The sequence below is a fragment of the Heptranchias perlo genome, unplaced genomic scaffold, assembly GCF_035084215.1.
Source record: "Heptranchias perlo isolate sHepPer1 unplaced genomic scaffold, sHepPer1.hap1 HAP1_SCAFFOLD_56, whole genome shotgun sequence".
Classification (NCBI taxonomy): Eukaryota; Metazoa; Chordata; class Chondrichthyes; order Hexanchiformes; family Hexanchidae; genus Heptranchias; species Heptranchias perlo.
In genome coordinates this window covers 6,224,110-6,244,904 of record NW_027139581.1, presented here as the reverse complement: position 1 = coordinate 6,244,904, position 20,795 = coordinate 6,224,110, and the positions used below count along the sequence as shown (strand labels likewise).

Below are 20,795 nucleotides of genomic sequence, written 5' to 3'. Positions count from 1 at the left end.
GTTTCGCGTTTCAATTTTTAATGAAATGACCTATTTGATGACAGTTTGTTTAACTTTCCACGGGCCACTGTTGAAAGAAGACTGACTGTTCACATTTCCATCTCTCTGTTGGTTCAGATTCAGAATAAAGTGATGTGGGGTGCGAGGAAAAGAGTGACAAAGAGAGACACTCAGAAAGAGAGAGAGACACTGGGACAGAAAGAGTCTCTCTCGGTCTGTCTGAGTCTGTGTCAGTCTCTCTCCCTCCATCTGTCCAATACCCGCAGATTTGAGAATCACAGGGTCAAAGAAGGAAACAGATTGGAACACATTGAGCCTGTGTCCTGTTTCAAAACCGACTCCCAGGAAAACGGCTCCGCTAGAATCGTTAAATGGTCAAAGTTTTTCCGGCGAGTTTGACCTCCTCCCTGAGATGGGGAGACACGGGGACGTGGGGCGATTAAAAGGCTTCAGAAAAACCAGTTCCAATTGGATATTCTCCATCGTGGTGAGATATCCCCCCTCAGCCAGGCATTTAGTTCCCCGATGGGGAGGAAGCATTTTTAAGAGGCCAACTACAAATTTTACTTCTTTGCCTCGCTTCTTCTTCAAAAACGACAGAGAGAAATAGAACAGAAAAAGAATGAAACAGGTGATTGTCACTTTCAGAATATTATTGAGCGGAGACTGTTTGGGGACTGAATTCTTGGGGCCCGTCTGTTGCAGAGCCCAAATGTGTTCCGATCTGTTCCCTTCTTTGACCCTGTGATTCTCAGATATGCGGGTATTAGAGAGAGGAAGGTGGAGAGATAAACTGACAGAGAGAGAGAGCGAGAGGGAGATATGGAGAAACAGAGACTGTGAGAGAGAGAGAGAGAGAAAGAGAGAATCAGAAAGAGAGAGAGAGAGAGAGAGAGAGAGAAATAGACTGATCCTGAGACACACATTGAAACATAGAGGGAGGGGGCGAGAGAGGTTTAACGATTTTGCCTCTGTGTATAATGTGCCTAAGTGTGTGTGTGTGTGTCTCACTTGTTCTCAGATTTCTGAGTGAATCTCTGTTTCTCTGTCGTTCTCTCTCTGTCACTCGCTCCCGCTCTCCCCACATTACTTTATTCTGGACTTTGACTAACATCGAGATGGAAATGTGAAAGGTCAGTCTTCTTTCAACAGTGGCCCGTGGAAACCAGGGTTCAATTTCCCGACCGGGAGGTTACATTTTTATTGCCTTTAAAAGCTTCACTTTCATTCCTCTTGCAATTTCTCTCCAAGTGGAGGTTTACCAGAAAGATCCCACATACAACAATGAAATGGATGGGCAGTTAACCTGCTTTTTGTTGGTGTTAGCAAGGTCACATTAATAGCAATGACAAAATACCAGGTACATAATGCAGGTGTAAAAAGAGTGTCACTGAACAGTATGAAAGTGTAAATTAAAAAGCGACCAGGAGTGGGCTTCAAACCGCAGAACTGGTCGAGGTGTCAGCAGTCGCTCAGTGGGCAGCACTCTCGGCAGCCAGCACACAATCTGCTGAAAGAAGGCTTGTCTTTCACATTTCCATCTCTTTGTTAGTGAGGATGAAATAATGTGGGGAGCGGGGGAAAGAGAGACAGAGAGAGAGAAAGACAGAGAAACACTTTGAAAAGCGTTGTGAAAGTGAGACACACACATGACACACAAAAGCAGACACACACACACACACACACACACACACACACAGACTCGTGTAGGTTGAAACGCAGAGATGAAAGTTTCGAAAAGAAAGCTCTGAGCTGCAGTCGGCAGGATTCGAAGCTGCGTGGGGAAACCCCAATTGATTTCCAGTCAACGACTTGACTTGCTCCAAACGCTGCTCACAGTTAAATTACAAAGATCCATCGCTCTCTAACAGACGAGCATTAAGAATCAGGATGCCTGTGTGGGTAATGTACCTGTATTTTTGTGTCTCACTTTTTCAAAGCTTTTCTGAGTGGGTTTCCGTTTCTCTGCCTTTCTCTCTCTCTCTCACTCTCTCCCGCTCCCCACATCACTTCATTCTGGACCTTGAGGAACAAAGAGATGGAAATGTGAAAAGTAAGTCTTCTTTCAACAGTTGCCCGTGGAAAGTCAAGCAAATTGTTAGCAAATAAATGGTTAAAATAGATTAAGTGAAACTTGAATTGTGTGTAACGCCATCTGTGGTGAGTGTCCTGGAGCAGCGCACTTCAGCTCCTCGTTAGTACAGTGGTGAGTTTCCCCACATATCACACTCGAGGCCGGGACTCAATGACCCGATAGAAAAAATCAACTTCTGCTGCTTTTAAAAGCTTCACTTTAATTTATCTGCAACGTTGGATGCGTTATCAGCCGTCGCTCAGTGGGCAGCACTCTCGGCAACCCGCACACAAACTGTTTAAAGAAGGCATGTCTTTCACACATTCCATCTCTTTGTTAGTCAAAGTCCAGAATGAAATGATGTGAGGAGCGGGGGAAAGAGTGACAGAGAGACACTCTGAAAAGCGTTGAAGAAGTGAGATACACACGCACAGACACAATATACACACACACTGACACAGCAGACACTGATACACATGCAGACTCTCACACACACAGGTGCACCACTGACAGACAGATATACACGTGTACGTTGAAAGGCAGACGTGAAGGGTCTGAAAATAAAGCTCTAAACCATAGTCGGCAAGGCTCGAACCTGCCCGGGGAGAGCCCAATTAAATTGTTTATCCATCGCCCGAAACAACCCCCGCCACGACTGTTTGAGTTGAGCTAAATGCTGCTAACTTAAAATTGCCACGATCCATCGCTCTGCAACAGACGGGCACCAAGAACGACCATGCCTCTGTGTGTAATGTGTGTGTGACTCACTTTTCCTAAGCTTTTCTGCGTGAGTGTCCGTTTCTCTGTCTTTCTCTCAATAGTTCAATATTCAGTTTGCCTTCTGGATTACCTGCTGCACCTGTATGTTGACTTTTTGTGTTTCATGTACGAGGACACCCAGATCCCTCTGTACCGCAGCATTCTGTAGTATTTCTCCATTCAAATAATATTTTGCTTTTTTATTTTTCCTGCCAAAGTGGATGAATTCACATTTTCCCACATTATATTCCATCTGTCAAATTTTGCCCACTCGCTTAACCTGTCAATATCCCTTTGCAGATACTTTGTGTCACCCTCGCAACTTGCTTTTCCACCGATCTTCGTATCATCAGCAAATTTGGCCACAATACACCCTGTTCCTTCATCCAAGTCATTGATATATATTGTAAATAGTTGAGGCCCGAGCACTGATCCCTGCGGCACCCACTAGTGACAGATTGCCATTTTGAAAATGAACCTTTTATCCCAACTCTTTGTTTTCTGTTAGTTCGCCAATCCTCAATCCGTGAGCTCTAATCTTGTGCCTGTTATTCTCTGCGAGGTAAAGGCCAGAAGCAGTGGCTGCAGCGTGGCAGGAAGCGGCAGAAGGCACGGGTGGGTGCAAGCATGGAGAATAACAAGCAGCAGGGATACCACCTTTTATGTGGCATCTCATCGAATGCCTTTTGGAACTCCAAATATACTGCATCCATTGGTTCCCCTTTATCCACCCTGCTCGTACTTCCTCAAAGAACTCTAATAAAATTGTCAGGCACGATTTCCCATTCATAAAACGATGCTGACAATTTAGATTGTATTGTGAGTCCGCGAATGTCCTGCTCCTACTTCTTAATAATGGATTCTCGCATTTTCATTTCACACACACGAAAATGTTGAAACGCGGTGATGAAAGGTCTGTAAAGTGAAATCTGGACCGTAGTCGGCAGGATTCGACCCTGCGCGGGGTGACCCCAATGGATTTCGAGTCCATTGCCTTAACCACTCGGCCACGACCACTTGGCTTCAATACAACGCTGCTCCCTTAAAATAGCAATAATCCAGCGCTCTGCGACACAGAACCGCAGAACTGGTCCAGGTATCAGCCGTCGCTCAGGGGGTCGGATGTTCACGCTCGTTACTCGTCAGTACGGTGGTGACTATCCCTGGCGATTACACGGTGGACCTGGGTTTAAGTACACCTGGACGATGAACTTCTTCTACCTTTAAAGATATCATTTATTTCCAACATTGGACGTGTGAAAAAACACTGATAAACGAACTCGGACAATCCCACTTTCCACAATATAATTCAACTGATATTTCAGCGATTTTATATCTTGCTCTCTGCGTCACCTCGATGTCAGAACCACAATAATGAGCAAGAAATTAAAGGCAGAGTCGCGTTGTGAACAGACCCGGGCTAATTCAGCATCCCGAGTGGCTGATGGAGGCAGATTCAATCATGACTTTCAAAACGGAACAGGATAAGTCCTTGAAAGGAAAAAAATGCAGTGCTCCGGGGATAGGGCTGGGGAGAGGGCCTTGCTGGGTTGGTCTTGCATGGAGCCGGCACGGACACGATGGGCCAAAAGGCCTCCTTCTGTGATGCAAATGGCAAAAGAGAGTCAATGAGCAATATCGAAATGTAACGGAAATAAAACCTACCAGGAGTGGGGTTCGAACCCACGCGGGTATAAACCCATTGGATCTTAAGTCCAACGCCTTAACCACTCGGCCATCCTGGTCTTTTCGCAGCTTTGCTCTATGTGTAATGTACTTGATTGTCATTTCTTCTACGCTTTCCTTTGTCATTAAATTCATGGTGAGAATAGATTCACTGAAACTTGAAGCGTGTCCAACGCTATCTGTGCGGAATCTCCATCAGTGGCTCACGCTAGTTCCTCGTTCGTGCAGAGTTTAGTATCCCCATCTGTCAAGCGGTTGATTATGGTTCAATTCGCCAATGTCGAAGTCCCATTGTTGTTGCCTTTAAAATCTTCACTATTTCATGTGGAAAACACACTGAAAGTCGAACTCGGACCATCCCACTTTCCACAATTTAATTTCACTGATATTCCAGCGATTTTGAAACCTGCTCTCTGCGTCACTCTTCACCTCGATGTCAGAATCGAGCTGTGAGCAGACCCGGGCGAATTCAGCAGCCCGAAACAGAGAGAGAGAGAGAGACGGAGAGTAAGAGAGGCCCTAATAATGGCGCAGAGGAACTTTTCCAGAAATATCCCACATACAACAATGAAATGAATGTCCAGTTAATCTGCGTTTTGGTGGTGTTAGTTGAAGAAGGAAGTTTCGCAAATTGTCATCAAATAAAAGTTTGAAATAGATTCACTGAGATTTAAAGGGTGTCTCACGCCACCTGTGGTGAGTTTCCTTCACCAGACTGCACCAGCTCCTCGTTCCTTTCCTGGTGAGAATCCTCGCCTGTCACTCAGGCACCCGCGGTTCAATTCCCCAAGCGGAAGTGGAACTTTTGCTGCCTTCAAAAGCTTCACTTTCCGTCCTTTTCCAGTTCCTCGTTAGTGTCGTGGTGAGGGACAGAGAGAGAAAGGCATCGGAAGGGGCGGAGAGGAGTTTTACCAGAAAGATCTCACATACAGCAATGAAAAGGATGACCAGTTTGTCTGCTTTTTGGTGGTGATGATTATCGTCCAGGTTTGGAAATTTGCGATCAGCAAGGTCCCACAAGCAGCAATGACAGAGTAACAGGTCCATGAGGCAGATGGAACAAGAGTGTCAATGAGCAGTATCAAAATGTAAGAGAAATAACAGCTGTCAGAAGTGCGTTTCGAACCCCCCGCGGGTAAAAAGCCGTTATATTTTGAGTCCAATGTTTTAACCACGCTGCTATCCTAGTCGCTAAGTGTTTATGGCGGTGAGTATTCCCGAGTGGTTAAGGCGATGGACTAGAACTCCATTCTCCACGCAGATTCGGATCCTGAGGACTGGGGATCCCATTATCTGCGTTTTAATTGCAGCAAACTTCTTGTAGAATTACTAATTCTTCAGTGAATTAAAAATGCACGGCTTTTAACACCTCGAGTTTTACGCTCATTGGAACTGATCTGCAAGATTTCATGAAATCTAAGATAGAAATAGAACAAAGAATGTGCCAATTGACCGACAGTCTGTCTCTCTCTGGATGTTTGAGTCACTCTGTGTGTATTTGTACGTGTGTATGTGTGTGCGCGCGCCTCACATTTTCTCCGTTTTTCTGAATGGGTTTCTGTCTCTTTCTTTCTCTCCCTCACTCTCTTCCGCGTTCCTCACATAATTTGACTCTGGACATGATCCAACAAAGAGATGGAAAAGTGGCCGCTCAGTCTTCTTTCACCAGTGGCCCGTGGAAAGATAAATAAAGTGTCATTAAGCACCAGGCCGAGTGGTTAAGGACTTAAGATCCAATTGGTTTACACCCGGGTGAACCCCACTCCCGGTAGCTCTTTAATTTAATCCCGTTACACTTTCATACTGCTCAGTTCCACTCGTTTCCCATCTGTATTATGTACCTGTTACTTTGTAATTGCGGTTTGTGGGACTTTGCTTTGCGCATGGCTGGAAACCTGGACGATAATCTTTCCTCAAACGACACCACAAAAAAAAAAACAGATGAACTGTTGGTTCTGATATCGAGGTGAAGAGTGAGGCAGAGAGCAGCTTTTAAAATCGCTGGAATATCAGTGAAATTAAATTGTGGGAAGTGGGATGGTCCGAGTTTGTCTTTCAGTGTATTTCCCGCATCCAATATTGCGGATAAATTACAAGAGAAATGAAAGTGAATCTATTAAAGACAGCAAAAGTGTAACCTCCCTGTCGGGGAATTGAATCCCGGTGTCCCACATGGATTCTTCTCTCAGAATAAATAGACTTCAATGCTGAAAACGAAACATGAACATTCTCTCCAACTCGAATTTGATAAAAAGCACAGTTGGAAATCCATGAACAGACATTGATAGCCTCATGGTAGCACTGGGTCTGCATATGGAATGGTCGCTTCAAATCACTGCAGAATGACAAGAATCCCATCGTTTAATGCTGTTTGGGAAACAAATCCTTCTTTTTATTTTTTTAAATATAGCATTGAGCAATATAAGAACATAAGAACGTAAAATAGGAGCAGAAGTCGGCCATACGGCCCCTCGAGCCCGCTCCGTCATTCAATCAGATCATGGCTGATCTTCGACCTCAACTCCACTTTCCTTCCCGATTCCCATATCCCTTGATTCCCCGAGAGTCCAAAAAATTATCGATCTCAGTCTTCAATACATTGAATGACTCAGCATCCACAGCCATCTGGGGTGAAGAATTCCAAAGATTCTCAACCCTCTGCGTGAAGAAATTCCTCCTCATCTCAGTCTTGAATGGCCGACCGCTTACCCGGATAATATGCCCCCTAGTTCAAGACTCCCCAGCCAGGGAAAACAGCCTCTCAGCATTTACCCTGTCAAGCCCTCTCGGAATCAAATATGTTTCAATGAAATCATCTCTCATTTTTCTAAATTCCAGAGAGGATATCCCCATTCTACACAACCTCTCTTCATAGGACAATCCTCTCATCCCAGGAATTAATCTAATGAACCTTCATTGCACCGCCTCGAAGGCAAGTTTTTCCTTCCTTAGGTAAGGAGACCAAAACTGTATGCAGTACTCCAGGTGAGGTCTCACCGATGCCTTGTAGGAAGATTTCTTTACTCTTATACTCCAAGCCCCTTACAATAAACGCCAGCATCCGATTTTCCTTCCGAATTGTTTGCTGCACCTGCATACTCATTTTTTCTGTTTCTTTTACGAGAACACCCCATTCTCCCTGAACACCAACATTGAAAAGTTTCTCACCATTTAAAAATACTCGGTTTTTCTATTCTTCCTACCTAAGTGAATAACCTCACCTTTCCCCACATTATACTCCACCTGCCACCTTCTTGCCCATTCACTGAGCCTGTCTATATCCCTTTGCAGACTCTTTGTATCCTCCTCACAGCTTACTTTCACACCTAGCTTTGTATCATCAGCAAAATGGATACATTATACTCGGTCCCTTTATCAAAGTCATTAATATAGATTGTACATAGGTGAGGCCCAAGCACCGATCCATACGGGACCCCACGAGTTACAGCCTGCCAACCCGAAAATGACCCGTTTATCGTTGCTCTATTTTCTGTCCCTCAATCAATCCTCTATCCGGGCTAATATGTTACCCCGTCGCCATGAATCCTTACATTGTGTAACAACCTTCAATGTGGCACCTTATCGAATGCCTTTTGAAAATTCAAATATACGACATCCATTGGTTCCCCTTTATCTATCCTGCTAGTTGCATTCTCAAAAAACTCTGATAAATTGGCAAACACGGCTTCCCTTTCATAAAACCATGTTGACTCTGCCTAATTATATTGTGATGTTCTAAGTGCCCTGTTGCCACTTCCTTAATAATGGATTCCACCATTTTCCCAACGGCAGAGGTCAGGTTAACTGGCCTGTAGTTCCCTATTGTCTCTCTCCCTCCCTTCTTGAACAGCGGGATAACATTTGCGATCTTCCAATCCACTGGGACCGTTCCAGAATCTGGAGAATTTTGGAAGATCATAACCGATGCATCCACTATCTCTGCAGCCACCTCTTTTAGAACACTTGGATGTAGGCTATCAGGCCCAGGGGATTTATTGGCTTTTACTCCTTTAACTTATCCAGTACTTTTTCTCTAGTGATATTAATTGTTTAAAGTTGCTCCCTCTCATTTACCCCTTGGTTCCCCATTATTTTTGGTATGATTTTTGTGTCTTCGACTGTGAAGACAAAGAAACAATATTTGTTTAACGCATCTGCAATTTCCTGATTCCCCCTCATAATTTCTCCTGTCTCAGCCTCTAAGAGTCTAACGTTTTCTTTTGCTAATCTATTCCTTTTTACAAAAAACATGGAAAATAGGAGCAGGAGTAGGCCATTCAGCCCTTCGAGACTGCTCCACCACTCAATATGATCATGGCTGATCCTCTATCTCAGTACCATATTCCCGCTCTCTCCCCACACCCCTTGATGCCTTTTGTGTCTAGAAATCTTTCTAACTCCTTCTTAAATATATTCAGTGACTTGGCCTCCACAGCCTTCTGTGGTAGAGAATTCCACAGGTTCAACACCCTCTGAGTGATAAAATTTCTCCTCATCTCAGTCCTAAATGTCCTCCCTCGTATCCAAAGACGGTGACCCCTCGTTCCAGACCCCCCATCCAGGAGAAACATCGTCCTTGCATCCAGTCAGTCTAGTCCTGTCAGAGTTTTATACATTTCAATGAGATCCCCTCTTATTCTTCAAACTCACGTGAAAACAGACATAGTCGATCCAATCACTCCTCATACGACATTCCTGCCATCCCAGGAATCAGTCTGGTGAACCTTCGCTGCACTCCCTCTATGACAAGGATATCCTTTCTTAAAGAGACAAAAACTGCACTGAATACTTCAGGTGTGGTCTCACCAAGGCCCTGTATAACTGCAGTAAGACATCCCTGCTCTTGTACTGAAATCCTCTTGCAATGAAGGCCAACATATCATTTGCCTTCCTAACTGCTTGCTGCACCTGCATGTTTGATTTCAGTCACTGGTGTACAAGGACACCCAGGTCCCTTCGTACATCAACATTTCCCAATCTATCAACATTTCAATAATACTCTGCCTTTCTGTTTTTCCTTCCGTAGTGGATAACTTCACATTTATCCACATTACACTGCACCTGCCATGTGTTTTCCCACTCACTCAACTTGTCTAAATCGCCTTGATGCCTCTTTGCATCATCCTCACAACTCACCATCCCACCGAGTTTTGTATCGTCAGCAAACTTGGAAATATTACATTTGGTTCACTCATCCAAATCATTGATATAAATTGTGAATAGCTGGGGCCCAAGCACTGATCCCTGTGGTACCACACTAGTCACCGCCTGGCAGCCCAAAAAAGACTCTTTTATTCCTATTCTCCGCTTCCTGTTTCCTTGCCAGCATATTACCCCCAATCCAATGTGCTTTACTATTGCACACTAACCTATCATGTGGGACTTTATCAAAGGCCTTCTGAAAATCCAAATGTACCACATCCACTGGTTCTCCCTTATCTATTCTAACATTTACATCATCAAAAATCTCCAGTTGGTTTGTCAAACACGATTTCCCTTTCATAAATTCATGTTGACTTTGTCTAATCCCGTTGATATTTTCGAAGTGCCCTGTTATCACAGCCATTATAATGGACTCCAGTATTTTCCCCACTACTGATGTTAGGCTCACCGGTCTGTTCTTCCCTGTCTTCACTCTCCCTCCTTTTTCAAATAGTGGGATTACATTTGCCACTCTCCAATCAGTAGGAACTGTTCCATCATCTATACAATATTGGACGATGACAATCAATGCATCCGCTATTTCCATGGCTACCTCTTTTAGTGCTGTGGGATGCAGATTATCAGTTCCTGTGGATTTATCGGCTTTCAGTCCCATTAATTTCTCTAACACTATTTTTTTTTACGAATACTAATTTCCTTTAATACCTCCTTCTCACCAGACCCTTGGTTCCCCAGCAATTCTGGGAAGTTATTTGTGTTCTCCTCCGTGAAGGCAGAACCAAAGTATTTGTTTAATTGCTCTATCATTTCCTTGTTGCCCATTATAAATTCTCCCTCTTCTGAATGTAAGGGACCAACTTTTGTCTCCACTAATCTTTGCCTTTTTACATACTTGTAGAAGCGTTCACAATCTGCTTTGATGTTCCTTAAAGTTTACTCTCATACTCTATTAATCCCTTATCAATCAATCTCTTGGTGCTTTTTTGCTGAATTGTAAACTCTTTCCAATCCTCAGGCTTGCTACTTTTTCTGGCAACTTTATATGACTCCTCTTTGGATCTCATACTATCCTTAATTTCTTTTGTTCGCCATGGTTGGGCCGCTTTTCTTTTTGTGTTTTTGCTCCAGAAGGGAATGTACAACTGTTGCAATTCATGCATTCGTTCCTGAAATGTTAGCCATTGCCTATCAACCGTCATGTCTTTTAATGAAGCTCCCCAACCTATGATAGCCAACTGACTCCTCATACCTTCGTAGTTTCCTTTGTTTAGATCCCGCACAATAAGATTATTAATTAACCCCTTCTATTGCACAATACCCAATCTAGGATAGCCTGTCCCCTAGTTGGCTCCTCAACGTAATGGCCTAAAAAAGCATCTGGTACACACTCCAGGAATTCAACCTCCACTGTATTTTTGCTAATTTGGTTTGGCCAGTCGAGATGTAGATTAAAGTCACCCATGATTACTGTAGAACTCTTTTTACATGCATCTCTAATTTCCTGTTTTATGCTGCCCCTACATTACCACTATTGGCATTGATTCATGTTATTATGAAGAGTCTTTTTTTGTTTTGATTTTATTCCGTTCACCTTCTTTTTATGGACACTGTACAATTGGTGGATGAAAATAAAATCAGCAATCATTTTAAGAGAATTGTTGGAACCTGGAGTCCAAGTTACACAAAGTGGTGTCTGATTGCTGGAGGCTTAACTTTAATATATTGATTGGTAAACTTTATTTAACCAAGTCATGGTCCTTGCCTGGGCACAGTTTACACTCCAGGGATTTGTGCAGAAAATCTAGGCTGACACTTCAGTGCTGTATTGAGGGAGCTCTTCACTGTCGGAGATGCCGTCTTTAGGATGAGACATTAAACTGAGGACCCCTCAAGTGGATGCAAAATATCCCGTGGTCCTATTCGAAGAAGAGCAGTGGAGTTCTCCCCGATGTCCTGGCCAACATTTATCACTCAATCAACACCTAAAACAGATTATCCAATCATTTTCTTCATTGCTGTTTATGGGAGCTTGCTGTGCTCAAATTGGCTGCCTGCATTACAACAGTGAGTACAGCTAAAAGTATTTCATTGATTATAAAACGTGTTGGGACAACCTGACACTGTGAAATGCGCTTTAGACATGCGAGATTTTCTATCTTTCTTCTTCTGCGTGGGGTTATTTGACTGAGATAATCTCATCCACCCCTCTACCCATGATTCTTCTATTGCTTTGCATTGTTTGCATACATAAATCGAGATTGTTTCATATCGATAGTTGGAGATATCCCCGCCTATTTTCCTGCTTGGATGACTATGTCTGTGTCTTCAATTTTTGGTGAACAAGATTCTCCACGCCCGAAACGATAACCTTTGTTCTTTCAGATTCGGAGTATTTTGCTTTTTGTCACAGTGATGTGGGACTCTGTCCAGTTTACTAACACAACAGAAGGGGTAAGAGTACAAGCTGATTTAATACAGAATACAGCAGGTCACTGGGAAAGTTACACACTGTACAGAGCAGCTGGTAAAACTCCTGCTGTAAATAAAGGGCAGGGTCAGTTACACAAGACTGAGTGACTTTATTGTGCAGCCTCCAGGCATCATCTTTACAACTGTCAAAATTAAACCCAAAATCTGTTCCCCCAGAACAGACATTAACTGGCTCGCCTGCTTCATCTGCTGCTGTTCTGCTTCTGCACTCACCCACTCCAAACTGATTACAATGAGTTGTTTTATGATTATTTCATGCTCTCTGTGTGTTAATCACATTCCTGTCTCTACCTTGCTGTTTTTTTTGTATCTGTGTCTTTCATTGGTTCTGTCTCTCTGTGAATATATTTATCTTTCTCAGCCTCATTTCTGGCATTTTTCTGTCTTGTTACTTCACCCTCTTTTAATTTCTGTCTCTGTATCACTGTTCCATCTCTATACTTTTTCTCTGTCACCCTTTACTTCACTCTTTGTATCTCGATGTTTTTGTCTTTCATCTTTATCTCTTCTTTCCATTTGCCTCGCTGTCCCTCTCGCTCGTTCTCTCCCCACTCTCTCTGTCTATTTCTGTCTTTTTTGCCTTCTCACCCCCTTTTCAACTCTTTCTCTCTTTCGCTCTGCCTTTCACTCTCTCTGTTCTGTCTCTCCTTTTCTGCATTTCTCTCTTCACTTTCTCCGCCTCTTTCTTTTTTATGAATTCACAATCAATTTTAATTTCGTTGTACGCAGACTACGTAAATGTATCATTAATTCTTGCACATTAGTCCAACATTATCTTTTATACAAATAAAGAAAAAATAACAGTACAATTGGATATTTGCAAATCAACATAAACACACCCATTTCTTCTGTTCAGACACATACATAGTAATTATATTCATTTACACGTGTGTTTACATAGCTGTCTCTGCAGCTCAGAAGTAATTCATTGTGTAAAGTGTTTTGAGATGTGTTAATATAAAGGGCACTGCACAAATTCCGCTTTAATGAATTACATTGTCCATTTGTAGACCAGCAAATATCCGCCTCTTTCTTTTGTTGTCTCACTTTGTCTCTTTTGCAGTCTGTCTCTCTCCTGCACTGAATCTTTATGTGTCTCCAGTTCTCATTGCTTCACCTCTTTTGTTTCTATCGCCTTGTTTCAATCTCTCTTTGTAATTTTCCTTGTGTGCCTCTCACTTTCTGTCTAACTTTCCATCTGCACTTCTGAGTTTCTTTCTCCATTTGTCGACCAGTTTCTCTCAAATTTCTCTCGCTAGTAAACTCCCTCTCTTTCTCTTAATCTGTGTTATTCATTCCCTGTCTCTGTTTTCTAATGTATACATGCTCCTTTCCTGTCTGTGCTTTTTCTCCCTGTATTTCTTTCTCATTATATATTCTCCTTCCATGTTTCTCCATCTCTCTTGTCTTTTCTATTTATCTTCCTGCCCCCTCTCTGTTTCTGCACTTTATTCTTTCTCTCTCTCTTGCACCCTTTTCTGGTTATTTCATTTTTTTGATTGTCTCCAGCTGTTTCTCCATCGAAATCTCTTAAGCTGTTTCTTTACGTCTTTCTTTAACTTGTTAACTGTCCTTTTCTCTCTGCCCCTTTCTGCCCTTCAGTCACTTTCACTTTCTATTTCTCTACGTCTTCCTTTCTTTCACTTTCTTCACGATTTCTTTCTCAATTATCAGCTTTTCTCTCTGTTTATGGCTCGAACTGTCTCTCATTTCCCCTTTCTATCTGCCTCTATATGTAATGTTATCTCTATGTATAACCCTGTCTCTTCCTCTCCATGCCTTTATCTATCTATCTATCTATCTATCTATCTATCTATCTATCTATCTATCTATCTATCTATCTATCTATCTATCTATCTATCTATCTATCTAACTATCTATCTATCTGTTTGTTGGTCTGTCTGTCTGTCTATCTCTCTCTGTCATCCTATCTCTCCATTTATGTGGAGTGCACTCATTCTGATCAGGCCCACAGCAACTAATTTGATTGACAAGTTTGCCCATTTTGCAGGGCGGCCGTTTAGTTGAAGTCCAGCTGAGCTCTTTCGTGCCGCTTGTTTGAACAACAATTCACGTGTTGTCTGCAGAGCGAATCACGCCTCAATAGGTCGGATTATCAATATAATGTAATGTTAGAATCAGATTTAAGAATATTTCAGCTGATATAAAATGTACTTTCCATCCAGTGGGAAGTGCAATGGGTGGAGTATGAAATGGCTAGAAAAATTCTAGTGCTTGAAACCTTTCAGCTCTTTCTATGATTTCACTAATTTAACAATTAGATTGAATGGGTATTTCACCGCGTTCTTCAGCTCCTCTCTGAATTTAGCCTGGGTCAGGACATAAATACACGTGTTTGTGCAGGAACTGAGAAGCTGCAGCATTACTGATGTGGATTCTGTGATATAACGAGGGTCAGTGTAGGAATTATAATACCGAGTGTCTGTCATTCGCCGATAAATGTTATTTACAACCTGGGTCACCCATAATAGGATAAAACTGCCCGATATACTGAAGAGTAAAATGATGGATTTCTTTCGGTTCTCCATCTCTGAATCCTTGTGATTCTCTCCATTGCTGCGGCCCCGGAGTCCCCTGCGGACTCGACTGGCTGCTAAAATGCGCCTGACCGTCACAAAATTGAGCAGCAAAATCAGAAAGAACGGGACACAAGGGGTTAAAATGAGGTGAAATAACTCAAATGCGGCCCACACTGGGGAAGTGCGGAAGTTCAGTTTAAAGACACAATACCGGGGAACATTATCAATTATAAGGTAAGGTTGATATATAAAGTACCAGGGAACACTCTCTAAACAGCCCAACACACTCACTGTTCCTATAACTGCAGCCGCCATTTTCTCGGTGCAATATTTTGTTTTAAGATTCTCACAACAAATGGCCACAAATCGATCAAAGGTGAAAGCGACTGTGAGCCAGACAGAAACCACCGTGGCTGCATAACCCAAGAACATAATGGGACGACACACGGGAGTAATGAACAAAAATGAATCTGGGAAATAAATTCCACCAACCCGTGTCAATATCAGATCAGTGATAACGACCAGGAGATCGGCCGCTGCCATTCCCAGCAGGTAGCGACTGATACACTTGGAGAGCCCGCAATTTCCACGGGACAGGATCACAATCGCCAACAAGTTTACTGTAAGTGAGAGAAAAGGAAGCAGAGAAATTACTGATCAGACCTGGAGCCAAAGCAGCAATTTGACAGGATCTGAGGTTAAGTTTCCAGCTTTGTTGCTGCATCGAACGGTGCAAACTGATTCATTGACCTGGGCAGCGCTTTCAGGCAGAGAAATGTTTTTAAACTCAATTATCAATTATGAATTGTGAGAGCGATAAAGAAAGTGAATAAATGAGCACTGGATCCACTGGAAGGGCCGAGTGAGAGCGCAGTGCCGGTGGGGAAGGGAGACGGAGTTTTACCGAGCTGGTATCCAACGGGTTAAAGCCGGATTTGGGCTCCAGACTGACGGGAAAGAGAGCGAAGGCCAGAAAGGTGAGGGGACAGGGTGGGGGGTGCAGCTGGTTTGTTTCTCTGGGTTCAGAGCGCCGACAGGGGCTGGCACAAAACAAGGAAAGGTCGAGAGTCGCGGCGGTGAGTTTGAGGCTTTGGATCGGATTGGAAGAGTCAGCTGGAGACCGAGGCAATGAGTGAGATCGGAGAGAGACAAGGAAAAGGACATGTCGGAGCAGGAGGGGAGTCAGGAGCAGGTTGTTTGAGAAAGTGGATAAACTGAAGCAATGGATGAGGAGACAGAGGATTCACTGTGGTGGTGGGAGAGGCTGGGATTCACAGGGAGAGACTGCAGCAGAGTGTGAGAGGAAATCTAATCTATAGACCCCACTAACACAATCCAACTAATAAATTCAACACTTCACTTCAGTGGTTATTGGTGTCAGTGAACAGCTCATCGGGTATAAAATGTGTTCATTAAATTTACTTTGCACATTCAATTAAAATTAAATTGAAATGTATGAATTAAATCCACCTCGTTCTTCATTGAATTCCGCCGATACCGAGTTTTTAGAATACACTATCTTAATAATTCATTAGGATCAAGAAATCACTGATTCTATTCTTTAAATACATTTGAATTATGTTTATTTATTCATTCAGTGAATAAGGAAAAGTAACATTCACCAAAACAGACTGAGGCGCTGAGGATGTTGGGATTGTATCGGATGTGAAAAGGGGCATTGAGAAAGAGAGTAGAGATGGCAGAATAATAGATAGAGGGCGGTAGAGACAGAGACTGAGAGGGAAATCGAGAGGAGGGGTTAGGAGGAGCGCGAGAAGAGAAAGAGAGACATAGAGATAGAGAGAGACATCGGGAGAGAGAGAGAGAGTGAGAGGGAGAGACAGAGAGCGAGAGAGACGGGGATAGAGATGGAGAGAGACAGGTAGAGAGAGGGAGAGAGTGGCAGCAGGGTGAATCATTCATCGGAATGAACTGCTGAAACTTCCAGTACAAATATGAAGAAGTAAAGTGACTTGAAGATGTTAATAGGAAGTTGTCAGATTGCGAGAGTTTTATTGCACTCTCGCTCCTCTATCTATTATTCTGCCATCTCTACTCTTTCTCAATGCCCCTTTTCACATCCGATTCAATCCTAACATCCTGCCCCGACATTCTGTTCACCAGCCCCGTGTTCCACCGATCCTATTCTCAGTGTCAGTTTATTAAATAGTGAAGCCTCTGTGGAATAGTTTAATTTTACTACAGATCATCCAAGTTTCCTCCTGTTCGCCTACACTGTTCACTTCATCTGCAAATCATGAAAGAAACAGAATCAAATGCCTCTTCCAGACAGACTGCACAATAATTGAAATTCCTTCTCCTGTAATTATAAAGTACACCATTAGATGGCGGTGTTGTTCAATTAACAAAACGCCAACGTCACCGCTTCGAATCCATGACAAAGAGAGGGCTCTGGATTCCAACAGACTCAGTGCAAACTGACACAGCATAACACCAAAACATTGTATTTTAGAATGAATCCATCCACAGTGAAGTAGAGAAGGAGATGTGAAAGATTCAGCAGCAAACTCAGTTCAGTAACCAGACCTCTGGAGCTGCGCCAGATACAAACAATGAAATAACATTTTATAAGTGATAACCAAAAAAAACACTGAAACCCCTGTTAAACTGCACCATGTTATTGGGGAGGGGGGACATTGCGCTGCCTCCTTGTAACACTGAGACCGTGAGCTGTCCCATTATCTATCACTGAAAACACATTAATGAAAAAATATTCCAGGGCACGTTCGTTCCACAACATGAAACTGTTAACAGCTCCTGATGGTCTGATACCAGCTCTTAGCCCTGACACCTGATTCCAATCCATTCAGTACAGAGAATAATCCCGGAACAATGCCAGTTTGGAATATACAAAGGCCACGACAGATATAATGGAATTGCGACAAGACCGAACGTTTCGAAGTTTAGGAGATACCATTATTGAACAGGACATTCAGTACAGAGTAGTTTACATTCAGTACACCCAGTAACAATGCCAGGTTTGTATTTACAAAGTTCATTACAGACCAGCTCCTACAAGACCAACTTAACACATTCCATCATTCAACTGGTAGAACACAACAAGCCACTGTGTAAAACATGCAGGGAGAAAAGATATTTCGCCAAGTACAGCAGCACAGTTAACACCGATTTATACCATTAACAACTGAGATAACAGCTTACCCGGCACTCCAACGGCTGAAAGGGCAGGATAGTAAATGTCTTCAATCTGAAACATTACTGGATATCCCATTACTGTGAGAAGCGGTCACTTCTGTTGGTCTGGTAAACATAACTCCGGCAGGCACTCTGAGCTGATACATTCCAATGAACCCTGATTTATACACGGGATAAGACTCCACTGACACGGTTATACCCGTGATCATTGCTATTAGTTACAGTCACTTGAACAAACACATTACATCAGCAGCTTTGACTCTGATATAAATAATGTGGTGGATATAACACAAACATCTCAAAGTCCAGGACATTATCTTAATGAGGCCTCTCTCATGAATAAAGTTAAAACCTGTGCTCATACAGGACTGATCCAACAATAATGAGCGGCTTCATTTACAGTTTTCATATAATTGTATTGGCCATGTTCACTCTTGGCGATTCATTTATAATGTATACCGATTTATCCGCAGTGCACATTGAATCCAGGGACTCAACCAGACCCGTTTCACTCTGTTCCTGCAGTTTTCCAATCAAAATCTGAATTTTGATTCCTTAACACGCGGAGAGCTAAAGGGCAGGTTGAGGATTGCAGCCTAGAAATGACTGTGGGTGATATTAGGGGACGGAGACTGAAAGTGCCCCATTGAGATTCCACTCTCCGCTATTTTACTTCAGATGTTTACCCGTTTATTCTGCATTGGTTAACGTGTCCAGTAAAGTTAGCCCCGTGTAACGCCGAGCTGAGCTCATGACCTGATTTGACCTCCATCACAAAGGCCCCCTGTTTCCCTCACCCGCCTCCTTTCCTTCCTCAGCCCATTGCCATTGAAACCCTCATCCATGCCTCTGTCCCTTCCAGACTCCATTCCTCCAATACAGTCCTGTCCGGCCACCGATCCTCCACCTTCCATAAACCTGAGCTCGTCCAAAACTCTGTTGCCTGTGACCAACCAGCACCAGGTCCCGCTCGGCCTCACTGACCCTCACTGGCTCCCACTCCCATATCCCTGAAATTTAGAATCCTCATCCTTGAATTTAAATCCGTCCATGACCCACCCCTCTGCATCCCCCTCGTCTCCTCCACAAATAAAATCATAGAATTTGATGGAGGCCATTCGACCCATCGTGCTTGTGCCGGCTCTTTGAAAGAACTATCCAATTCGTCCCACCCGCCTGCTCTTTCCCCATAGCCCTGCACATTTCCCTATGCACCGACAGCAAATCCACTCATGACCTCCTCGCTCATCAGACTTTGGCCTCTTTTGGTGGGACGACCCTCGCTTGTTTCCACTCACCTATCTGATCGTAACCAGGAGAAGCTTCTCTTCCCACCCGATCACCGTTACCTCTGACGTCTCTAAAGGTTCAATCCTTGGCTCCCTCCTTGTCCTCATCTACATGCTGCCCCTTTGGTGACTTCGTCCACAAACATGGACCTCCTTTCAGATGAACACTGACAAAACAACCTCCTCCCTCGATCCTTGCAATGTCTTTGTGTTATCAGATCGACATCCTGTTTTAAATTTCCTCCAATTTCATTGGAATGTCATGATCTTTGGTCGCACAATCTCCACATCCTCGGCACTGATTCCATCCCCATGCCTGGCTTTAGTCTGAGGCTGAATCTGAATGTTCGTAACTTTTACGTCCCATTCGACCCCGTGCTGAGCTTCTGACCCCATATCCTCTCCATCACAAAGACCGCCGACTTCCAGGTCCTTAATAACGCCCGTTCCACTCACCCTGCTAAGCTTCTAAAACCCTTAGCCATGCCTTTCTACCCTCTATGGCCTTTCTTCTCCTCTCTGGCATCTCGAAAAACTTCAACTCATCCAAAGCTTTGCTCCCTGTAACGTATCCCTCATTAACTCCTTCACCAATCTTCCAATCCCCGACTCATCTGCATTGGCTTCCAGTCTCCTAAGTCTTTATTTTTTTTTCTTTCTTACGCTGAAATACATAAAAGCCTCACCCCTCCCTATCTCTGCAATCTCCTCCATCTTTACAGCCCCTCGCCCTTCTCGTCCACCTCTGGCTGCTTGTGTATCCACAGTCTCTTTGCCCTACTTTTGGCAGCTGATCGTTAAGCCACATCCACGCCCCAGAATGTGCTCCCTAAGCCGCTCCATCTACATTACTCCCTTTCAATGTCAGCTGTGATTCAGTGGGTGGCACTCTTGCCAGACTCAGAATTCATATTATAACTGGGAAACTGCAGGAAAAGAGTGGAACGGGTCTGGTTGAGACCCTGGATTTGATGGACACGGCGGATAAATCGGTATAAATTATAAATGAATCGCTAAGAGTGAACATGGCCAATACAATTATATGAAAACTGTAAATGAAGCCGCTCATTATTGTTGGATCAGTCCTGTATGAGCACAGATTTTAACTTTATTCCTGAGAGAGGTCTCATTAAGATAATGTCCTGGACTTTGAGATTTTTGTGTTATATCCACCACATTATTTATATCAGAGTCAAAGCTGCTGATGTAATGTGTTTGTTTAAGTGACTGTAACTAATAGCAATGATCACGAGTATAACCGTGTCAGTGAAGTCTTGTCCCCTGTATAAATCAGGGTTCATTGGAATGTATCAGCTCAGAGTACCTGCCAGAGTTATGGTTTCCAGAACAACGGAAGTGACTGCTTCTCACAGAAATGGAATATCCAATAATTTATCAGATAGAAGATATTTACTATCCTGCCCTTGCAGTAATTGGAGTGCCGGGTAAGCTGTTATCTCAGCTGTTAATGGTGTAAATCGGTGTTAACTGTGCTGCTGTACTTGGCAAAATATTTTTGCTCCCTGAATGTCTCACACAGTCGCCTGTTCTGTTCTACCAGTTAACTGATGGAGTCTCCGCTCTTTCAGTTACAGGACTGAGCAGTAATGATCTTTG

At 43.3% G+C, this 20,795-nt stretch overlaps 2 non-coding genes across 2 annotated transcripts; both read right to left on the bottom strand.

Annotated features, from left to right (window-relative positions):
* Window positions 1-3,768: 3,768 nt before the first annotated feature.
* Window positions 3,769-3,850, bottom strand: trnas-cga (transfer RNA serine (anticodon CGA)). The gene has a single exon. It is a non-coding gene; the product is annotated as a tRNA-Ser (tRNA).
* A 645-nt stretch (window positions 3,851-4,495) lies between these two features.
* Window positions 4,496-4,578, bottom strand: trnal-uaa (transfer RNA leucine (anticodon UAA)). The gene has a single exon. It is a non-coding gene; the product is annotated as a tRNA-Leu (tRNA).
* Window positions 4,579-20,795: the final 16,217 nt, after the last annotated feature.